Below are 19,913 nucleotides of genomic sequence, written 5' to 3'. Positions count from 1 at the left end.
CAGACCCTAGCTTGTTCTCTTACTAGTGTGCTTACCAGTGCAAAAGACATAAAATAAAACCAGAATTTATAAATTGTAAATGTTTGCTTTTCTCATTGAATTAACAGAATAGGAGCTTGAATGTATGGATTAGATAGCACTGCTTAAAGACTACAATCATTAAGAGGCTTATGTGACTGCACTATGACTTTCTAGCTTGTCCTTTTGACTTCTCAATTATTGGCCAGTTTCAACTGTTTGTTTAAAAGACAAATATGAACTCTCAAAATTTTATGAAAGTCAACACTAGAATAGCAAAAAGAAACATAAACTAACTCTTGCTAAGGGAAGGATAAGTAGGTCAAAATCTTCTGGTAAATATTCTGGCATGACTTGAGCAACACCTGTGTAAACTTGTTACTGAAATACCAGCCATCCTTGTGAGGGTGTTCTGGGGAGTAGAGCAGGGATTTGGTGGGTGGAAGGAACACGGTCTTGGTGGTAATATCCCATATTTTAAATAAATCTCTGTATGTGACCTATTTATTTCTTGATAATTGTGTGTGGTGTGTGTTGAAAATTAAAAGTATTTTTTCATATCTAACTTTATGCTGCTCTGTTTTATGATTGTTATAGATAGTATAGCTATTGAATAGTAATACATTGTGTTGTGCTTAGGAGTGAAAAAAAAGTGTGTTTAAATAAGATGTTTATAACTGCCTTTCAAGGGGAAAATTTATGTAATTTTCTCCTAGCTCTGTGTAACAAAAAAAAAAAAAAGTTTTTTTTTCATTGCCAACAAGTATGTTTAATAGTTAAGGTGTTCTTCAAAACTTCATTTAGTGTAATTTTTCATTATCTTTCATTAAAGATGTAATGAAAACATAGATCTGGAGCTAAAAACAAAGCACCTTTTTAGAGTATGTATATTTATCTTGCTTACGTTAGCTGCATTTTCTGCATTATAAAGACATACTACTCTGAAGTCAAAGTTGCAGCCTCAAGACCGGGTGATAGATCTGTTATTAAACCTAGAAATGTATTGAAACAGGCATTCCTACTGTTTTTTTTGGAGGCTTGGTAGCTTTCCCCTCTCCCCCCCCCCCCCCCCCCCTTTTTTTTTCTTCTTACCTTTCTCATCTCTGTCCCATGAATTCTTAATTACTTCTTTAAATCTGTTCCTATGAATAACTCAAATAAAATCTACGAGTAATATGAATCAAAACTGGTGAGGTAACTAACATTCATTAAGACTTTGAGTCAGCAAGTATATTTGCTTTACAAATATGAATAATCCTTCTGACCTCACTGAGACTGTTAGCATGATTGCCCTGTTTCTTTGGGATGGAAAATCTAATTCTAAATAAGAATTTTTATTAGGAGTGTTTCTAGCTATTTAAATCTAATGAACAGCCTTGAATAATTTATTCCACAATAAGCTTGATTGGAGAGAAAGATTTCTTCCTTGTGCACAAATTCCGCCCCCCCACCCCCCAAAAAAAAAAAAAAAAAAAGCATACCTTGACAGTCTAGGCACTTCTACAAAGTTAGTGATCTTTATTTGAATTCCATAAGAAAAGAAGGGAATTATACCCAGCATTTTAGGTGTTTTTTATCTACTAAGGTACAGAATAAAATAGGAAACAGAATACTCTATCTATAATTGTAGTAAGAGAAAATACTGCCATAGTTTCATTGAGAAAATGCATACGGAAGACACTGTGTATTATGTAGGTTCACAGACGTGGTGAGACAGGGAATTTCAGTTAGAAAATGTGGGTGCCCCTGCATATAGGTGACAGAAAATAGGTTATTTGGTGTATTTCAGGTGGAATTTATGTGCCTGAAATGAAATCTGAGATATGATATCTTTCATTATTATCCTTCCCTGATACTTGATTTTAATGTCATTCTTCAGTTCCCTAGCTTTAAATCGGAACATATTAAGTTATCTGCATTTAGAGGCATTTTTGTGAATAATATACTAAATATGCTCAGGTAATTAGATAGCTTAGGATAAAAGGTCGAATACAAGTACCTTAGATAGAAACGGACCTTACTGTATTGGCTGAACTAAACACTAGATGAATTCAAGGAAGAAGTGAGTTCAGAATAAAAATCCAAAAGCACATGTCTGCCAGCAGTGCAAAACGACACTTAACAAGGTACTGTAAAATCTTCAGAAAGAAGCAGAAAGCTATGGCAAATATTCCAAATTCAGAACTATCAATACAGCATAACACACAGTGAAGTTACAAGAAAGACGAGCTGAGATTTACTCAGGAAAACACATTTTTTCTGACTAGCGAATAGAGCGTGTGTGTATGAGAAAGAGAGAAACACCACTGTTTAATTAAAAAAAAAAAAAAAATGTTATCTGCTTGAGTCATATAATAGCTGACAGACAGTGGAATACATACCTTTCTTCCACTTCCTTAACTTATTCTAAAGCCTATCTCAGGCAAACTATTGAGCTGGAAAATCCAGCCTATAGGTGCAACCTGCAGGTATATTCAGGAAACACCTTTTCCAGCATCACTGTCACAATTAGCAGTAAATGGCAACTTTTTGGCAGTCACTTCAGCATACTGTGAGCAAGCTTTCCCTGGTGCTGTCTATGTATGTCTTGATTTGTAAGAAAAATATACCCCATCCATATCTTGAGTTGCTAATTTTGCACTCTTAACCCATATTATGTTAATGTAAAATCCCCAGCTTTTAGCTTTTCTACTCGTTATTGTTCTTTCAGAACAGTTACCTGCTATGTAGAATTGCCTGGGAGACAGAAAATACATCAATTTTATAATGCATTAAAAACATGAGTAATTTTGCTAAATTCTCTATATCATGAATATGGATCATTCTTGAAAATTCTTGCTGTATACTCTTGATGAATTAAAAAAAAAAAAAAAACCAAACACAACAACATCGACAACAACAAACCAATCAAAAAAACCCACAACCAAAAAGCCCCACCTGTATAGCTTAGCATTATATGGTTCTTCAGCAAAATCTACACTCTAGGCAAATTTCACTTCAAAAAAAAGCTATATCTCAGATATAAGATCTGGCAGTAAGGCTGTACCATTGTAGCACTTGCCCAAAATGTTCTGTCTCCCAACAAAACTAATTTGTCTGGAGAGATTATTTATTTTATGCATGGTCCAGAGGTTTTGCAAGCCACCTTATGTTATGTGTGGTAGACTTGTACCAAGGCTGGCTCTACAAAGAATGTAGCTGAAATCTGGTGGCATTGAGAACATCAAAGATGGTGTTCAACTTCTGACTCTCTCTCCAAAGATTCAGGAGGTGCCTAGTTTCTGCCAGCCTGAGCAGAAAGTAAATCAATTAGATCCTAGTTCTGCCAAAGCCCCACTTTGTGGAATTTTCTTACAGAAACTGTTGCAGTAGATGCTCTCAAAGTACATCTACCTATAAGGCTTAACACAAATGGCAATCAAGGGTCATTAATAAACAGCTAAGAGCAATTAGGTTGTTTCCATATCTGTTGGACACTCGTAGTTAATGCCTAGACTCAGAGGCATTGGCGGGGGGTGGGGGGGGGAAATGTACTATCTATTGGATTTAGAACAAATATTTCAGTCCAGACCTCCAACATGAAAGCAGAGTTTTCCATTTTTCCAAGACAATAACAAATTCCAAGTTGATGCTCTTGCTTCACAACTGAACTGCTAATAGGAGTTAGTGTGGTTTTTTTTTAAATGAACTGTCAAGGCTGAGAGTCCCAATTTACGTGAACATTTATGTGGGAGTTAGATACCTAACTTTCACTGATTTCAGCGACAGTTAAATCAGGCTGTTAACAATCAAATCACTAAAGGAGTTGGGGAAAAAGTAACCTGAATGGAAGTCTTTTGTTTCTTGATATTTTAGGTTCTGCTGCATAGCCCTATGTCTTCACTTGATACCACTAAATCCTTATTTGATTTTGGTGTACAGTGAAAGAAAACCCTATGCTCAAGCCCAAATTTTGTATCTGATTCTCAAATCTTTGCCTGTGCCATGAACAACTTCATTACTAGGCACCTATCTTCACGCAGAGACTGATTCTGCAGGTTTCAGTCTCAGAGGTTTTCAAGACTTGACTGGATAAAGCCCTGAGGAAACCAGTCTGATCTCATAGTTGACCATCCATTAAGCAGGAAGATATATTAGATCACCTTAGTCCTTTCTAACTCAAACTTTTTTGGTTTTATATTAGTCCCTGTCTGGAACTGATGGATTTTGAGGCTGGGATAAGCCTGAGCCTCCAGATTTATAGCTAAACCTGGTTAGGACATGGCTTCCTTAGATACATACATGTAGTTTCTCCTGATATTTTGCTTAATATTCAAGATGCTGTAAACTTAGACTATATTTTGTAAGCTCTCTCACATATTGGTATGTGCTGGGTTGACATTGGTAGAAGCAAAGGCTGCACAGAAAAGCAAAGGAAAACGAAATATTTATTCTCTACTTTCCATCAGCAGAAGACGTCCAGCAACTGCCTGGGAAGTAGGGCCTCAGCACTCGTAGTGATTGCTCTGGAAGACAAATGTTGTAATAATGAATGCCCCCCATCTCCCCTTCCTCCTCCTTTCTTTTAGATTTTATTGCTGAGCAGACATCATATGGTATGGAATATCCCTTTGGTCAGTTTGGGTCAGCTGTGTCCATTCCCAAGATCTTGCTCACCCCCAGCCTACTGGTCTCTGAGGGCTGAGGAGGGGTATGTTGGAGAGGCAGCCTTGATGCTGTCCCAGCACTGTTCAGCAGTTGCCAAAACACTGGTGTGTTACCAACACCTTGCTGACTACCAATACACAGCACAGCACTACAGGGCTTGCTATGGGGAAAATTAACTCCATCCCAGCCACGCCCAATATAATCTCCACCCCTTATTCCATACTATTTGCATCCTGCTCAGTTCCCACATAATTTAATACATATATGTATATATCTTCTAACCATTCCATTGTATTTAATTCTTATTACTGAAATCCCTTCTTACAACTTTAAGTACTTAAACCAACATACAGATCTATACATTCTCATTAACTACAATCCCCTGCCCTTTAACAGATTGATATTATTCTCCCATTCCATGGGCTTCCTCCACTCCCCCAGATGTTTACAAGAACAGGCTATAACTTGGGGCCCATCTGTCAAGATGGGTGTTCAGGTCAGCAGAAGCATCATATTCCATTGTTGGGTACCAACTCTGGCTTGGTTTGGGTCATTGTTGCGCTCACCTCGTTTCTTTCAAAACTCACTCTTCATCTGTTCAGGTCATTCCTGCTACATTACTTCCTACAACATAGAACTCACATCACAGATTATTTTTCCCCCAAGGTTACATGTCCTTGAGGCACGCATCGGGTCTCCCCATCCTTTGGCATTACCCACCAAGTACACCCAGGAATGGGTTTGCCTTTTCCCAAGGGAGGAGCAATCCATATCGCTTTCTCCAGTCACTTCCCTATGTGCACTACGGGGACTTTATCTCCTCCCACAGTATGAAGGGGTTTTGTTTGGGCAAAACCAGGACGGTTAGCAAATCCTTCAGTGTCAACTAGTCAAAAGGCTTATGCTAAATTTGTATCCAAGTGCTTCCATGCCCCATTGCCCAATGCTCTCAATACAGTTTTTAACAGTCTATTATTTCTCTCAATCTTTCGAGACACTTGTGGGTGATAGGGGATGTGATACACCCACTCAATGCTGTGTTTCTTTGCCCAAGAATTTATGAGGTTATTATGGAAATTAGTTCCATTGTCTGATTCAATCCTTTCTGGGGTACCATGTCACCACAAAATTTGCCTTTCAGGGCCTAAGATGGTGTTTTGGGTGATAGCATGGTTTACAGGCTATGTTTCTAGCCAACCAGTAGTTGCTACCACCATGGTCCTTATGTAGCACTTGCCCTCGTGTGTTCATGGCAGTGGTCTAATATAGCCAATTTTCCAGGCCTCACCATATCAAAAACCTAGCCACCACCCTCTGTTCCAGGTTGACTTTACTTGTGTGGCTCGCTTGATTGCAGCATATGTTTCACTTTCATGAGTGACCTGCGTGATGGCCTCCATGGTCAGGTCCATCCCTTGATCCCTCTACATACCATGCAACCAGCGCTACATGGCTAATGCCCCGTGGGGGTGCCTACAGCAGTGGAAAAAGACCAATAGGCAATGCAGGGGTAAAGCCATCATGTAGATGCTTGCATGCCCAAAAGCTGCACCACTGAAGAGCATTGAAGCAATGAACAGGTACACAAGGCTGCCAAAATTCAAGTAGCTCAGGTGGACCTGGACTAGGAGCATAAGGGGGAGCTATCTGTAGCTCGATGGGCCCACAAAATATCAGGATATCTAGGTAGACATGCAACTACATGACATACCTTTAGAGTAATGTTTTGTACCTAGGCAGCAATGTCCTGCCACAATGCAACAGCCCAAATGGGTTTAGCCCTGTGCTGCCAATTTGTCTTCTTCCACTGCTGTAGACACCTCCATAGGGCATTAGCCACCATCCAGGAGTCAGTATAGAGCACTGGCCACTTTTCTTATTCAGCAATTTCTAGGGCTAGTTGGACGGCTTTCACTTGTGCGAATTGACTTGACTCACCTTCTCCTTCAGTAGCTTAAATGACTTGAAAAACTTCTCCTTGTTTCTTTTCCTCCCTGAACACTTAATATCTCTCCTTTGCCCGAGATATGACCACCTTCATTGATAATGTCACATAAGCCACTTTCCTGGAACCACACTCATAAGAAAACTGAACGGGGGGGGTGTGTGTGTGTGTGTGTAAGTTTACTACTGTCTCTTTTGTGAAAATAATGAAGTCATGCAATGTCCCAGGGAGACTCCAAAAACATGTTAGTATCAGCACAGTTTATGCTAATAAGCTAAAGTTTTCAATTAATTTTTATAAAGGTTAAGAGTATAAATTCTTTCAAAACATGTAGAGTTTTTTCTATTTCTTCATGAGACAAAGACCCCAGCTTTTCACAGCTTTGAGGTAGGTATTACGTGATCAAAGCTCCTCACAGGCAACCAAAAGGTTTTTCAGATCAGAAAAGCCATGATTTGTTTAAAAATAAATAGATAACTAATATTTAAATAAAGAAAAATTAAAGTACAATCTACTTATTTCACACCCTAAGAGCAAGCATTTTACTTTCCAAACTTACTTTCATGCAAATTGCAGAGTTTGAATTACAACAGTCCCCGACTAGTAGTCCCCTCTGGTCATAGGAAGCTCCTTCTTCACCTATGAAGTCCAACAGTCTGCAGTCTGCTCTTTTGTGTTGGTTTTGCGTGGCAAGGTTTTGGTAGCGGGGGGGCTACAGGGGTGGCTTCTGTGAGAAGCTGCTAGAAGCTTCCCCTGTGTCTGATAGAGCCAATGCCAGCCGGCTCCAAGACGGACCCGCCGCTGGCCAAGGCCAAGCCAATCAGCGCCTCTGTGATAACATATTTAAGAAAGAGAAAAACAGTTAGAGAGCGCTTTTGCAGCCAGAGAGAGGAGTGAGAAGATGTAAGAACATCTGCAGACACCAAGGTCAGTGAAGAAGGAGGGGGAGGAGGTGCTCCAGGCGCCAGAGCAAGATCCCCCTGCAGCCCGTGGTGAAGACCATGGTGAAGCAGGCTGTTCCCCTGCAGCCCATGGAGGGAGGATGAGGGGGTGTAGAGATTCCACCTGCAGCCCGTGGAGGACCCCACGCCGGAGCAGGTGGAGACACCTGAAGGAGGCTGTGGCCCCGTGGGAAGCCCACGCTGGAGCAAGCTCCTGGCAGGACCTGTGGATCCGTGGAGAGAGGAGCCCACGCCAGAGCAGGTTTGCTGACAGGACTTGTGACCCCGTGGGGGACCCACGCTGGAGCAGTTTGCTCCTGAAGGTCTGCACCCCGTGGAGGAGACTCACGTTGGAGAAGGCCGTGAAGGACTGTCTCCCGTGAGAGGGACTCCATGCTGGAGCAGGGGAATGATGAGAGGAGTCCTCCCCCTGAGGATGAAGAAGCGGCAGAAACACCGCATGATGAACTGACCGTAACCCCCACTCCCCGTCCCCCTGTGCCGCTGGGGGGGGCGGAGGTTGAAGCCGGGAGTGAAGTTGAGCCCGGGAAGATGGGAGGGGTGGGGGGGAGGTGTTTTAAGATTTGGTTTTATTTCTCATTCCTCTACTCTGTTTTGCTTAGTAATAAATAAGATGAATTCCCTCTCTAAGTTCGGTCTGTTTTGCTCATGATGATAATTAGAGAATGATCTCTCCCTGTCCTTATCTCGACCCGTAAGTTTTTTTTTCATTGTACCTTTTCTCCCCTGTCTAATGAAAGAGGGGAGTGATAGAGCGGCTCTGGTGGGCACCTGGCCCTCAGCCAGGGTCAACCCACCACATCTTTACTTCAGCTTCCCAGCTCTCTACAGTCTTCAAAACCCTTTGTCTAGGCAGGCTCTGTTGTTTCCCAGGGCAAGAATAATCTCCCTTTTCCTTGAAGAAGGTCTACCTGATCCAGTCACCTGAAGAAAAATAAGACAACTGTGAATTACAGTGGATAAAATAAATGCTGCGTTTCAGTATATAAAGTGAATCTGAAAAACTATGCACGGTAGAAATACAATATTAATACAATATTCAAGCACAAGAGCTCCAGAAGATCCTGAAAAATTAGTAAACTATACTAGCATTATTTCTACTTCTTTGGATCTTCAATGTAGTCTAGTAGATGTATCAAATAAAATATGTAAACTGTGTAGTATGTTCCTTTTTTTTTTATCTTCAGTAAATTTATTTAAGGCCTAATTTGTATCTAGGACATCTATACAGCTTATGAATGATTTAACAATCAGTTTAAAAAACTGAACCTTCAGTTTAACTGACTCAGTATTTTTATTTGCATAGTTTTGGGGGTGGGTTTTTTTGGACTTTATTAGTCCACTTAAGAAGGTTATGTAATGCAGAACAAAGAATACGGAACTGACATATGCTATGAGGTTTCTGATCCTCACACCAAAATACAAAATAGCATTATAAATCTAAGAAAAACCACATGTGAACTGTTAATAAGTCTTACATAATTTATTGCCTAGTGGTGATCCTGGCAGTCATTGTTGATGGTGGAAAATTGATGATCTTACTGAATCATATAAGCTGGAGCTTTGGTTAATACAGCGAAACAGTAATTCAGGAGAAATATTGTTTGCACTCATCTTGCTTCTGTTGATTAAACTCTGCAGCACTTTTGGATGCACCCTGTGTACTGAGGACAAGGCAGAGAGAACAGTTGACACTACAATGAAACAGGTATACAAAAAGGAAGCATAGGAGAATAAAAAGTCCTCAAAAACAGAAGATAAAGTATGGTGGATTAAAGTTTTGCTACTGGATTACTGGTGGCGGTAACAAAAATTGAATGTAGTGAATTTATCTGAATGCAGCTAATACATCTTAGCTCTATTGTATACCATAGTATCAGTTAATTACATGTATCATGTGTTTAATTGTGGTTTACCTTGCCCATCTGCCAGATGCCCACCTATCCACTCTCTCACTCCCCCTCCTCAGGAGGATAATGTGAGAAAATAAGATGAAAAATTTCATGGGTGAAGATAAAGACAGGGAGATCACTTACTGATTACCACAATGGGTGAAACAGACTAAACTTGGGGAAAGATAATTTAGTTTATTGTCAATTAAAACATATCTGGATGTTGAGAAACAAAGACAAAAGCTAAAACACCTTTCTCAACCCTCCTTTTTTTCAGGCTCAACTTCACTCATTCATCCCCATCTCCTCTACCTCCTCCCTCCCCAAGCAACACAGGGCAATAGAGAATGTGGGGGTGCAGTAAGTCCATAGCAGCTCCTCTCTGCCACTCCTTCCTTCACACACTCTTCCCCCGCTCCAGCATGTGTCCTTCCTATGGGCTGCAGTCCTTCAGGATAAACCCGCTCCAGTGTGGGCTCTTCACAAGCTGTGGTTCCTTCAGGAAATATCTACCTGCCCCACCCTGCTCTTTACCTGGGTTGCAGGGAAATATCTGCTTCTCCAGGGGCTGTAGGGGAATCTCTGCTCCTGCTTGGGCACCTGGAGCATCTCCTCCCTCTCCTCCTTCTCTCACCTTGGTGTCAGCAGGGCTGTTCCTCACACTTTCCCTGTCCTCTCTCTGTCCAGCTTGACCGGTGGGTTCAGCTTTGGCCAAGGGTGGGTCTGTTGGAGCTGGCTGTGTTCAGCATGGGGCAGGCTCTGGCCTCTTCTCACAGGGACCACTCCTGCAGACCCCTGCTGTCAACACCTTGCCACATAAACCCAATGCAAACTGTAATGAGCAACTAAGAAGAACCTGGGGGAAAGTGGCATCACCTTAATTCTGAACCTGCAAAGCTTGGTCATCAGGCCTTTCCTAGTCTAAATGTTATATCATTACTGCTGATAGCCAAAGCAGCTGAAGTGTATGCAAAGCTATCAGATCTCTCACACTAATTGTGAAACCAAAAATATTTGAATTTTGTCTTCTTCCCATCTTATAAGTCTTTTTACATCTCAAGGATCTGTATCATCATGGTCAGTCTGGCTCCATGACCCTGTGTCAGTCACAGCTTGTCAAGGTGATCTGCCGTTCCCTGGGCAGCTGTGAGGGATTGTGAACTGAGGAAGAGAATTTAGTAATCCTTTACAACCATGAAGCTTAATCTTTAGCATCTGTAATCTCAACAAAGCCAAACTAAAAGGTAGATTTTTAATTTTTTTTTTTAAGCACCTTCATATAATGTGGCCAGACATGTGCTTATTGTCTCAGACAGAGACTGGGATCTTGTACACATATTTCAGTAGAGGGGTCAACCAAATGTTAATATCTGAAATTATATCCTTACTCTATTCCCCCCATGACTAGAACTTCATTTTACTTTCATAGACCATGGCTGTAGGCTGAAGAAAATGGTAGATGCTGTATTTACATGTTTGTTCCTCGGAAATTCCATTTATTTATGTATTATTTGTTACGAAGCTGCCTGCAGTTTCTTAGAGGCTCATATCATAGAATGGTTTGGGTTGGAAGCGACCTCAAAGATCATCTAGTTCCAACCCCCCTGCTGCGGGCAGGGACACCCTCCACTACACCATGTTGCCCAAAACCCCATCCAACATGGCCTTAAACACCTCCAGCGATGGGGCACCCACAACCTCTCTGGGCAACCTGTTCCGGTGCCTCACCACTCTCACAGTAAAGAATTTCTTTCTAACATCTAATCTAAATCTACACTCCTTCAGCTTAAACCCATTACCCCTTGTCCTGTCACTACACTCCCTGATAAACAGTCCCTCTCCATCTTTCCTGTAGGCCTCTTCAGGTACTGGAAGGCCGCAATTAGGTCTCCCTGGAGCCTTCTTTTCTCCAGGCTGAACAATCCCAACTCTCTCAGCCTGTCCTCATAGGAGAGGTGCTCCAGCCCTCTGATCAGCTTTGTGGCCCTCCTCTGGACTCGCTCCAACAGCTCCATGTCTCTCCTGTACTGGGGCCCCCAGAGCTGGACGCAGTACTCCAGGTGGGGTCTCACAAGAGCGGAGTAGAGGGGCAGGATCACCTCCCTCGACCTGCTGGTCACACTTCTTTTGTTGCAGCCCAGGACACAGTTGGCTTTCTGGGCTGCAAGCGCACACTTGCCAGCTCATGTTGAGCTTCTCATCAATCAATACCCTCAAGGCCTTCTCCTCGGGGCTGCTGTCAATCCATTCCTCACCCAGCCTATAGTCATGCTTGGGATTGCACGGACCCATGTGCAGGACCTTGCACTTGGCCTTGTTGAACTTCATGCGGTTCGCATGGGCCCACCTCTCCAGCCTGACAAGGTCTCTCTGGATGGCATCCCTTCCCTCCAGCGTGTCAACCACACCACACAGCTTGGTGTCGTCGGCAAACTTGCTGGGGGTGCACTCGATCCCGCTGTCCATGTCATTGACAAAGATGTTGAACAGTGCCGGTCCCAGTACCGACCCCTGAGGAGCACCACTCATCACTGTTCTCCACTTGGATATTGAGCTGTTGACCACAACTCTTTGAGTGTGACCATCCAGCCAATTCCTTATCCACCGAGTGGTCCATCCATCAAATCCACGTCTCTCCAATTTAGAGACAAGGATGTCACGTGAGACAGTGTCAAATGCCTTGCACAAGTCCAGGTAGATGATGTTATTTGCCCTTCCCTTATCCACCAATGCTATAACCCCATCATAGAAGGCCACCAAATTTGTCAGGCACGATTTGCCCTTAGAGAAGCCGTGTTGGCTATCACCAGTCACCTCCCTATTTTCCATGCACCTGAACATAGTCTCCAGGAGGGTCTGCTCCATAATCTTGCCAGGCACAGAGGTGAGACTGACCGGCCTGTAGTTCCCTGGGTCTTCCTTTTTTCCCTTCTTAAAGTGGCCTTCTTGGCCACTTCATCCACCAGTTGCTTCAAGACCCGCGGATGCAACTCATCAGGTCCCATGGACTTGTGCACCTTCAGGTTCCTTAGATATTCTCGAACCTGATCTTCTCCTACAGTGGGAGGTTCTGTATTTTCCCAGTCCCTGCCTCCTGTGACCTGGGCAGTGTGGCTCAAGGATTTGCCAGTGAAGACTGAGGCAAAGAAGTCGCTGAGTACCTCAGCCTTCTCCATATTGTGGGTAACCAGGTCACTCATTTCATTCCGGAGGGGACCCACATTTTCCCTCATCCTCCTCTTATCACTAACATACCTATAGAAACTTTTCTTGTTGTCCTTGACATCCCTGGCCAGGCTAATTTCTATCAGGGCTTTGGCCTTCCTAACCTCCTCCCTGGCTGCTCGGACAGTTTCTCTGTATTCCTCCCAGGCTACCTGCCCTTGCTTCCACCCTATGTAGGCTTCCTTTTTGTGTTTGACTTTGCCCAGGATCTCCTTGTTCATCCATGTGGGACTCTTGGTGTTTTTGCTTGACTTCCTCCTTGTTGGGATGCATCGCTCCTGAGTTTGGAGGAGTTGACCCTTGAATATTAGCCAGGTTTCTTGCGCCCCTCTTCCTTCCAAGGCTTTGTCCCATGGTATTCTACCAAGCAGATCCCTGAAGAGGCCACAGTCTGCTTTCCTGAAGTCCAGGGTAGTGAGCTTGCTGTGTGCCCTCCTCGCTGCCCTGAGGATCCTGAATTCCACCATTTCATGGTCACTGCAGCCAAGGCTACCTTTGAGCTTCACATCCCCTACCATGCCCTCCTTATTGGTGAGAATAAGGTCCAGCATGGCACCTCTCTTCGTGGGCTTCTCTATCACTTGGAGGAGAAAGTTGTCACTGACACATTCCAGGAACCTCCTGGATTGCTTACGCTCAGCTGTATTGTCCCTCCAGCAGATGTCAGTGTGGTTGAAGTCCCCCACAAGGACCAGGGCTTGTGAGCGTGAGGCTGCTCCTATCTGCCTATAGAGGCCTTCATCTGCTCGGTCTCCCTGGTCAGGTGGCCTGTAGCAGACCCCTGCTATGATGTCCCCTGCCCCATCCCTCCCTTTAATCCTGACCCATAGGCTCTCGGTGGGCTCCTCCTCCATCCCCAGGTGGAGCTCCATGCACTCCAGATGGTCATTGATGTAGAGGGTGAGACGCCCTCCTCGCCTGCCCTGCCTGTCCTTCCTAAAGAGCCTGTACCCTTCAATCCCAACACTCCAGTCATAGGAGCTGTCCAACCACATCTCTGTAATGCCAGTAAGGTCATAGCTTTGCAGGCACACACACATCTCCAGCTCCTCTTGTTTATTCCCCATGCTCCGTGCGTTTGCATAGAGGCATTTCAGTTTTGCCCCCGATGAGGCTGACTTAGTGGCTGGGGTGGCTGGGATTCTTTTGACATGCATCCCTACTACCAGAAAAGTCCAGAAGTCTTGCTGATCTGCCACAGAAAATCTAAAGGTGAGGAAAGAAGGTAGGGGTAAATCTTCAGTCTTTGTGCTGAATACAAAATTGTCTTAATGTGTGTTATTTAACTTTTTATCTCCCACAAACACAAGGGGCAAACAGGGGGGACTCTGAACCTGTAGCTTGTCTGGTTATATTTTTATTTAGTAGGTGTCCCAGTTTCAGCTGAGAGGGTTAATTTTCTTCATAGTAGCTAGCATGGGGCTGTGTTTTGGATTTGTGCTGGAAGCAGTGTTGATAGCACAGAGATGTTTTTGTTCTATGGACCTGTTGTTGCTGAGCAGTGCTTACACAGAGCCAAGGCCTTTGCTGCTCCTCACACCGCCCTGCCAGTGGGATGGCTGGGGATGCACAAGGGGTTGGGAGGGGACACAGCCAGGACAGGTGACCCAAACTGACCAAAGGGTTATTCCATACTATATGATGTCATGCTCAGTTTATAAGGAGCCTGGGGAAGAGGAAGAGGGGGAGCAGCAGTGTTTGGAGTGATGGTGTTTGTCTTACTCAGTAACTGTTACATGTGACGCTTTCCTGGGGATGGCTGAACCCCTGCCTGCCCATGGGAAGTGGGGAATGAATTCCTTGTTCTGCTTTGCTTTGCTTGTGCGCGCGGCTTTTGCTTTACCTATTAAACTGTCTTTATCTCAACCCACGGGTTTTCTCACTTTAACTTTTCCAATTCTCTCCCCCATCCCGATGGGGGGGAGTGAACGAGCGGCTGCGTGGTGCTCAGCTGCCGGCTGGGGTAAAACCACAACAGTCCTTTTTGGCGCCCAACATGGCGCACGAAGGGTTCAGGATAACGACAGATTTGATTGGAATGTGCTAGATTGAATTTATAGCTGTTATTAGCTATTTAGTAGTAGCTGTTTAGCTATTAATTGGCAGGCTCCTGTGCTTGCCATGGGGCTTGCTTGCCTTACTATCTATTAGGGTCTAGTGCTCGTTAGTGGCTGCTTTGTGCTTTCGCTGCTCGCTGTACTGCTGTCCTGCTTATCATCTTACTGTGCTGTGCCTGGGAACATTTTGATAACAGCAATGGCGATGCGCCTGGGCTGGCAGGTGGCCAGGGCATCGCTGCTGTTTCTGTGCTGCCGTCCTGGACAGGCTGGAACTCCTGTGTGCACTCGAGTCGAAGGGACTGTGACCTGCGGATGATTCCACGTCGGAGCAGGACACCCCAAAGCGTCTGTGGCTGTGGTTGTGTCTGTGCCGCAGCAGGTATATCTCGAAGCGTCTGTGGCCATAGTTGTATCTGTGCTGCAGCAGGTATACCTCTGGAAGGATTGTGAGCCAAGGATAAGTCCACATCAAGCATCTGTGGCAAGGATCAGTCCATGCTGCAGCAGGTACACCTTGAAGCATCTGTGGCTTTGCATGGGTCATGCTGGAACATTTCGAAGTGTGTGGCCATGGACAAGTCCATGACAGGGCAGGTTTATTTCTGAAAGGACTGAAGGAAAAATTGCTTAGTGCAGTAGAACTAGATGCAAATGTCTTAGAAGTCAGTCAATACAGTTTTAATCATACCTAGAACAGATTATGAATTAAATTGTCAGAGGGCTTATTGCATTTTGTGTGACATTTTTCCTTCCCCTTATTAGAACAGCTTGATTTCAGTGGGGAGGGAATTGGTGGTCCTCCAACTCTGGATATTTTTAAGCATCCACCTTTTTTTTTTTTATTCCATGGTATTGTGAAATAATACTGTATTGTGTTTACAAGGCAAGATTTTTATAGCAGTGGGGCTGCAGGGGTGGCTTTGTGAGAAGATACCAGAAGTTGCCCCATGTCCAGCAGAGCCAGTTTCAGCTGGCTCCAAGGCAGACCTGCCACTGGCCAAAGTTGAGCCAATCAATAATGTTGGTACTGTCCCTGTGACAGCATATTTAAGAAGGGGAAAAACCACTGCACAACAGCAGCTGAAAGAGGGGAGTGAAAATATGTGAGAGAAGCAATCCTGCAGATACCAAGGTCAGTGAAGAAGGAGGGGGAGGAGGTGGTCTAGATGCTGGAGCAGAGATTCTTCTGCAGCCCCTGGAGAAAACCATGGCAATGCAGGTTGTCCCCCTGCAGTTCATGGAGGACATGCTGGAGCAGGTGGATATGTCCTGAGCAAAGCTGCAGCCCATGGAGAGGCCACTCAGCAGCAGGCTCCTGGAAGGATTTACGTTCCATGGAGAGGAGCCGATGCAGGAGCAGGTTTTCTGGCAGGACCTGTGACCCCATGGGCTATCCATGCTGGAGCAGTCCATTCATGAAGGACTGTAACCTGTGGAAAGAACCCATACCAGAGCAGTTCTTGAAGAGCTGCGGTCTGCGGAAAGGGCCCACATTGGAGAAGGTAATGAAGGACTGTCTCCTGTGGGTGGAACTGCATACTGAAGCAGGGGAAGAGCATGAGGAGGAAGGAGCAGCAGAAACAAAGTGTTATGAACTGACCACAACCTCCATTCCTCGTCCCCCTGTGCTGCTCAGGGGGAGGAAGTAGAAGAATCAAGAGTGAAGCTGAGCCTGGGAAGAAAGGAGGGGTGGGGAAGAAGGTGGGTTTAGATTTGTTCTTATTTCTCATTATCCTACTGTGTTATTAATTGGCAATAAATTAAATTAATTTCCCCAAGTTGATTCTGTCTGGCCTGTAGTGGTAAATGATGAGCAATCTCTGAGTCCTTATCTCAACCCACATACTTTTCGTTGTATTTTCTCCTACCGTCTTGTTGAGGAGGGGGAGTAACAGAGTGGCTCGGAGGGCACCTGGTGTCCAGCCAAGGTCAACTCACTACAAGTATATTTGAAAGGATGTTATTGGTCATCCAGTTCAGTCTCTGAAAAGTCTCTGTATTTTATGGATAGCTTTGTAATCTTACCTTTAATATCTCCAAAGACTGTGCAATAACTATTTCACAAGAGAAGTCTTTCTATACTCTGTCCTTTTTCTCAGTAAGTTCTTGTAATAACCAAGGTAAATGTATCTTTTTAACTCACCCCATTACTCCTTGTTTTATGACTAATGTTCAGTGTGACTAGATCTTCCTTTCTCTCATATTATTTCCCTTTAACTATTTATGTAGATTTATCATGTTCCTCCCTAAGTGTCACCTCTTTAAGCTAAATAAATGTAATTCCTTTAATTTTCACTTATAAGTTATGTTTTATGTAGAAATAAAACAAGACAGAGTTATGTGAGATTTGTGTCTTTTTCCAAACACTAACACAGTTAAAATAATTTACTCTTCTCTGAAGTTCTACAGTTGACTTAAGGAAAGCATCTTTCTTTCCCCAGTGCAGAGGGATGGCAATAAGAAAAAGTTCCATAACAGATCAATTCTGTGTCTCCTTGAGTTGTGATGGTTTTGGGGAGAAATGGAGCAGCTCAAAACAGTAGCTCTAAGACATGATCTCTGGACTTTACGTTTCATTCTGCATTATATCTTTCAACATGTTTAACAGTGCTATATTCAGATAACTAGTTTTTCTAGGATTTGCACCAACAGAGCAATATTACTGCTTTACTACATTTGATTGTTTCTGCCTACAAAAGGGGAAAAATTAAGTAGAGAAATAACTATTTCTCAATTACTTTTTTTTTTTTACTAGAGAAATAAAAGGTCATATTCATCAGACCATGAATTTCTGTCACTATGATACCAAAAATTTTTCATGCTCCAAAAAACACCCCAGTCTCTTGCAAACCCTTGATTTTTAGATTCTTTCCCACTTGTAATGGTAAATACCAAGCTTTGAAGGAAATAATACGGATATATTAGCTAGTACGTAGGCCCTCTAGTAGCAGTTTTCTCAAGCAGAAGAATGGGTGCTGAGTTTTGGAATTTTGACTTCGGGTGAACTCTAGTGTGGTCTTGTGGTGTGAATGTTCATAAGCAGCTAGAGTGCACATAGCAAGCTCCTGAAGTTCACCTATCCTTGTGCTTTCATCCAAAAAGAATCCCATCGGCACACTAGGAGGCTGCTCTGCAACATGAGCCAAAGTTCAGTAGGTGCTGAAGGTCAAGAAACTTATTCCAAAGGCACCCTTCTACTCCAAATTAAAAACATGAATACATTGAGTTGCACCCAGAGAGTCCAGACTGCAGCTCAGGTGCAATTGAGACCAAATTGCCTTATTTGTGAGGAACAGCAGAAAGTTATCTATGGGCAGAAAGTGCCTCTGACAACAAGGCAGACCGGGAAGCAGCTCTGTCAACATGACTGGGGTCTTGGCCTGACAGTGAGCTGAGTGTGAGCCAGCAGCCTGCCCTGGCAGCAGACATTCAGCAGCATCCTGGGCTATATCAGCAGGAGCACAGCCAATGGAACGAGGGAGGGATTATCCATTGCTGCCTGATGCTCGTTAGACCACATTCAGATACTGTGGACATCTTGGGTACCCCAATACAAGAAAGATGATGATCAACTGGAGTGAGGACAGAGGACAGAGGTTGTTGAAGATGAGGGACTTCAGACTTGTTCAGTCTGGAGAATGGATAGCTTCGGAGGGGGGCTGCCTGTCTGTACCAACAGGATGGGTCACTGAGGTGATAGGGTCAGCCTCAGGGTTGCATAGTGGGAGAATGAGAGACAATGGACAAAAACAAAAGAGAGAGAGAGGTTATAATGAAAAACTTGCATGGATACAGTCTCTACCCTTGGATGTTTTCTAGACCTGACTGGATAAAGCCCTGGATAGGCTGGTATGATCTTATAGGCGACTCTGCTTTAGGCAAGATACTGGAGTAGATGATCTCCTGAGGTTCATCCCCATGATCCATCCTGTGATCCAATGGAACTGGAACAAACAAACAAGACAATTAGATATAGGCAGGTCTCATGAGAAAGAGAGGAGATGAATGTGCCTCTGATGATGCTATTTTTCAGGAGGAGGTCTATAGTGGTGCATTGAACAGGAGTGTGTAGGTTGAAGCAGCCTGAAGAAGACAGTTCAGTCTGCGGTATATATTGTGTCTCTGGGCTCAGGTAGTGATGCAGAACCTCATCTTTTCACTCTCCTTCCAAAGTGCAAAGTTATGGTCTCCTTCAATCTTGCAGAATCCTGCAGCTTATCCTTGTTTTTCCTTTGCACTTCATCAAAGCCCACAAAATCAGAGCTGTGGTGGGAGTTAGCTTCTATGCAATTTTCTAGGCTAGCTTAAGGTGAGCTTGCTAATAAAAGGTGTACCATTTTTACTTTAGAAAAATCATTGTAAAATGCATTTGAAATGGTTTCAATTTCTCACATGCTGGCAGAAAAAACAGATTGATTGGAGTGAAGAAAGAGAGTCTGTGTTAATTTTTTCAAATGTTTCAGTCTTTTCTATGGTATTCTGAGATGAGTCACTTAACAAAGAAACGTGGCTGTGTGTTTATCAATCTGCAGAGTTTTGAACTTTGAGTTCTGGAAGGTTAGAAATACAGTTAAAAATATATTTCTTGGTAGTACATATGTCCCGTCCCCCCACCCCCCACATAAGCTCACGGGAACAAATAGGAGATTTTTCCATCTGCTTCAATCCTATTAATGTTTTAAATCTCCTTTTCTCATAATATGTTTAAAGAGATGTGGAGGTCCTGTTACACTAAAACAATAAATTAGATTAGATTAAATAGGACAATATTTTTCTCTGAGTTTGATCCACTTAATATAAGAATCTCAGATTTAGTGTCATCATTGTGTAGCTTGAGATTTGATCCTTTGTTTAAACCAGATTAATTTATTCAGAAATAAGCTGACATATACATAGCTCAGTTCTCAGTTGGTTTAAATCTGGTTGGCCTCAGCTAGCAAGATTTCACAGAGACTTTTACTCTTACAAAAGTCACATCATTTAATAAGCCTACAATATTATTATGTTTGCATAAAACTTGCTCAGAATATAGGTTGGTTTGGTTTGGGGTTGTTTTTTTTTTTTCCCCTGAAGTGTTTTTATATCACACTTCATACTTTATCTTATATTCTTTAAGTGACTAAGAAAAATGAGAGGATTAAAAAGAGTAGGAATAAGTGTTACA

Source organism: Balearica regulorum, chromosome 1 (assembly GCF_011004875.1).
Source record: "Balearica regulorum gibbericeps isolate bBalReg1 chromosome 1, bBalReg1.pri, whole genome shotgun sequence".
Lineage (NCBI taxonomy): Eukaryota > Metazoa > Chordata > Aves > Gruiformes > Gruidae > Balearica > Balearica regulorum.
The sequence above is the reverse complement of the archived record's forward strand: the minus strand, read 5'-3'. Positions refer to the sequence as shown.